This window comes from Capsicum annuum, chromosome 3 (assembly GCF_002878395.1).
Source record: "Capsicum annuum cultivar UCD-10X-F1 chromosome 3, UCD10Xv1.1, whole genome shotgun sequence".
NCBI lineage: Eukaryota > Viridiplantae > Streptophyta > Magnoliopsida > Solanales > Solanaceae > Capsicum > Capsicum annuum.
Window position 1 is genome coordinate 193,438,104 of NC_061113.1, and position 5,121 is coordinate 193,443,224.

Below are 5,121 nucleotides of genomic sequence, written 5' to 3' on the forward strand. Positions count from 1 at the left end.
AAAAGTATAAGGTAATTCATACATTGCAAAAACACAAGTAGTAACACATAAGATTATATATATATATATATATATATATATATATATATATATATATATACATATATATATATAAAGTGATTCATCCATAGTATTACATAATACCTAATACATAACATATATATGTATAAGGTTATTCATTTATATCATTACACAAATCAGTAATAACTATTTTTTATGTATAAGGTGATACATATATAGGATGAAAAGACATGAAAAAAAGTTATATATTTCTAATATAGACACAAATCACTCATACATATCAGTTTTCAAAAAAATAAAAAATACTTTCTGATGGCTATGAACGTCAGATGCCGGTGTACATTCAGTATTTGTGTTCACACATTCTTGGATATTTGTGTCCATATGTTTAATTACAACTGGATTATTATTTGTGATTTAAGTCAATGGAACCTTGGCGCCATCTTCATGTTGTTTAATAATGAAAAAAACAGGTTTACATATGGTAGAAAGACAGATTTATAGTAACAAACCAACATGTTTGACAATAAAATACCGGCTAATCCTCCATAGATGGACTGTCCTATTTTTTCGATTATTCTTCACGACCTTGTTCCTTATCAACCATCTCCTCATCCTTTATAAAATAACAATACGCTTGTATGAACATTTTATCAAAGTAATAAAAAATTGAATGTAAAACTTTTTTATATCGGTGATTCCTCATTTTCTTCTTTCTTCAAAACTTTAACAACCTCAGCAGGCATATTGGATATTACCGTAACCAGCTCAGCAATCTTTTTATCAACCTTATAACATACAGAAAAAATATAATACTAAAAACAACTCAATCTTTTTTAAAAAAAATTATCAATAAGAAAGTTAACTTAATAGTAGTTGATGTAAGCCTTTATCTCCTCTATGTCTAAAGACAACTTAGAAGTCCCTTCAGGCATTATGGTAGATGAAGGAACAGACTTAATTTGGTCACACTCAAAAGACACACCAAATTATCCTTGCTGACAATATTCAAATTGAGTTGATGCCTTATCTATTTAATCCTCTTTATTTTTAGAAAAAAAGCCCGACACATGACGCACTGAACGTGCTCATGTATATTTCTCATTATCTTTCACCCCTGTACTTTCTTCCTCAAACATAACTATCTTTCTTCTCTTTGATGCTTGTTCAGCTGATAAAAGTGTAGATAAACTAGCCTTAATAAGAATTTCCTATGGTGGTATAGTGCTTAAATCATCAAAGTATTCATCCGCAGTAATAATGCGTGGTTTCTCTTTATCAACTGACCTTTTCAACTTTTGATCAGCAGGTGTGTTAGCAATAAATGTTGGAAGTAGATCATATATCTCAAAATCTCCGTGTAATGCCCCAAAAATCTAAACCAATGTTGGAGCCATGTTTCAAGCTCATGCAAAGTACATTATAGTTATTCGGTAGTTTTATAAGTGAGTTTAATGTATATTAAGGCCTCAAATAACTCTCATCTATTAGATGAATCAAAATATTTCTTACCGATTGAGTTGTTGAGGAGAATGTTGCTATAGTCAAATTAAAACGAGCATATTTTTTATTCTACTAAGAATTTTTCAAATCAAGACCCACCAAATTTTAGGAAAGTAGATTAGCTTTCCAACGATACCAATTTTGCCTAAATCCAATATCTGAGTGAGAAGTTACGAAACTTTTAGTGAGAGGCAGTAGCTCATCTCGATTAGGTCGCATCACGGTGATGGTCAAAACCACATTCGTTCTTTTCCAATGAAGCACCGCGATGGCACTGCATCACACCAAGGTGCGATTTCACGTTCGTCTTTTTTCTAGTATGTCACCGTGATTGGCCAGTGCCGCGCCAGAAATCGCAGTGGAAGCAGGCACCGCGTTGCGTTAGAGTGCAAAATTGCATTCGTCCATTTTCAGTAACACAACATGATAGTACCACATCGCGCCATGGTGCTAAATCGATATTGTCCGTTTCCAGTGGCACACTGCGATAGCGTCGCGTCGCACTGGAGAGAAAAATTGGGATTTTCAGTTTCGCAATTTAATTTTCAGGGATCATTTGGTCCTTTCCCATGGTCCCAAATCAGTCCAAAATATGAAATTAAAACCCTAAAGGGGAATTATGTGCTCCATTACTCATAATTTTTCTCCAAGAAACTAATCCTCTCTCATGAACAAACCCTAGCCATTCAAGATTCAAGCTCAAGTTTCAAGAAACCCATCAAGAACCTTCATGAATTCCTCAGTCAAGGTATGTTATATATTAATCCATGGGTCCCTTCCACCCATGGAGTCCAAGAATCTAATTTCAAATTCAAAGTTGTGATCTTTTACAAGTTATTATGATTTTTAACCATGAGTCCCCATGAATTTTGATTCTATACCAGGTTTACATGAAATAGTTGTTGTTATTAAACCCTATATGTTTGAATAATATTGTTCGCTGATTTAAATCACGATTAAGTGATGTTAATGTTGAAATCATGCTATTCTTACAAGTTTTAAACTATTCCCATGCTTAGCTTGAACTACGAATATCAAGTGTTTGATGAAATGCCTAGAAGAATGAATTTTAAATAAATGCTTTCACATTTTGTCCTCAAAGTTATAATACTATTTTGCTATTATTGCTATCGAGTCCTGGGGGTTATGAATACTAGAAAACTTAATTGTTTACTTAGTCTCAGTATCTTTGAAATGACTTCAGACATGTTATGAGCATAATCAGTTCAGTCAGTTATCATAATCAGTTAAACTTAGAACAGTTCAATATTTTAAGTCAGTTTAGTTGGGAGTAGGATTTAGCACCGAGTGAGTGCAGGGATGGCGGATTTCCCGTCAGTTAAGAAGAGTCGTTAATAGAAATCCCTGTACTCCAGAACTATGTAGCCAACGTAGGATTTGATGAGTCACCCATCAGTTTAGACTTGACTACCTCCCAGGGTCACCCGTTAATTTAAGTTTGACATCCTTAGTCCTTCGGGATAGTACATCAGTGGATCCACACAGCCAGTGTTAGTACTCGTGGCACGATACTAACACCCTTTCAACTGGGATCACAGTTTGGACCCCAAATTAGCTTATTGAGGTATGTCAGTTAGATGATAGCTCCCACAGTCTCAGTTCAGTGTTCAATATACTTTAATTCAGGCTTGTATTGACCATAGCATACAGTTATCAGTTATTTAGTTATCAGATTTCAGAATTTCAGTTTACAGACTATTTTTAGAATCGTGTTATATATTTGGTCATGCATTCTCATATTTTACAGCATTCGCGCATTCATATTAATTATTCAGTTATCTCATGCTATTTAGTTAATTATTATTCATGTACATGAGCCCATGCATGTTAGCCTAACCCCATTTAGTATACCAGTACATTCAAAGTACTGACTGCATACTCGTTTCTTGCGCTATAATGTCTCATATCATAGGTTCGGATGCTCAGATTCACAAATACACTTAGACATCCCAGCATATCAGTAACAACAGTCGTGGTAAGTCCTCATATTTCGAGAATAGACTATATTTATTTTCATGCTTTAAGTCCAGCAGTTAGTTGGGGTCTGTCCTATCAACTCTTATTCAGTCAGTTTTAAAGGCTTTTGGACGCTTCAGACAGTCAGTCAGGTTGTCATTATTTTATCAATTTCAGACAGTTTTTTTCCGACGGTTGTTTCTGGATTTATGATTTAGAAGTGTTTTAGTACTTAAAATATTATGGCATATTCAGATATTCTGCATACGTATTTTTTTGCTATTATTCAGTGCTCACAGATGGTACCAGCTCATGGGTTAGCTTGGGATGGTATTTCTCTGATTGACAATAGTTTTTTTATCGACCTCAGAGTAGCACTCAAACATCCAAATTTTGAGTACGCGTGACATTCCACCCAAAGAATATAACTATTTTGCGACGAAGAAATCCTATCGCCATGAGTTCATCAACTTTTCAAATGTAATCTTTCCCCATAAAAAGTATCTGTAACGACCATCCTCAATCATATGGAAGTGGCCGAAACTGATGGGTGATTCACGATGCTGAGAAAATGGGAATGTATGAACAAAGTATAATATCGCAAGGTTCCACGTATCTTCAGAGTTGTCAAAGTTTCTCATCTTGACACGTTGTATCAGTGTTGACTTAGGTATTCTAGCTTTAGCATTGGGAAAATACTTCGACATCAAAGCTGATTTTGATGATGAAGTATACATATACTCATAAATATTATCGATATATTTAAGACCGTTAACAATGGAAAACTCAAGAATCGTAAATTTCAGGATATTCCCCTTTACCCACACATGAATCTCATCATTATTATCTTGCTAGATTTTTAGCAATAGAAGACATTTTGATATCTGCCCTATCCAGGTGCACTGAGGCATGTTGAGAAATACCCCAAAAATTATATTTCTAAATGCCCCAAAAACATCTTCTCCAAAATACATCTTTATGTCTTCGCCAAAAGCAGGTTACATAAGCTACCCATATACAATGGTTGAGCCAGGACTTTGTCAATACGGTATTTTATGCCCTAAAAAATAAAAGCAGACTCAAATTAAGAGATAAAAGCATAGCAACAAACTAATACGTATTAAAGATAACATTATACAATAGTTGCACATATATGTGGACACATTATACATTTAAAAAATAATCTTCACTAATGTATAATGTCACACAAGTTGATGTACAATATAATGAAATATAAAACATGAGACTTATATTATACATTAGTCTAACAAAATGACTAATGTATAATGCCTGATATATTATAACTTATACATTTAGAATATAATCTTCCATAATGTATAGTGTCACGGTATACATATACACTATTCAACTCATATATGTATGATGTAAATGCTAATCAGAATGTATAATGTAACCTAATACAATATTTAGATTTCTAACAGTATAATACCACCTAATACATAAACTGTCTCTTATATGTAATAAAACTTCTTAATGTATAATTTTACTTCATATAAAGCATAATACTTATATTATACATTAGTCTGATGAATAAACTAATGTATAATGTCACACTATACATATAAAATATTCACCTCATATATGTATGATCTAAAAGCT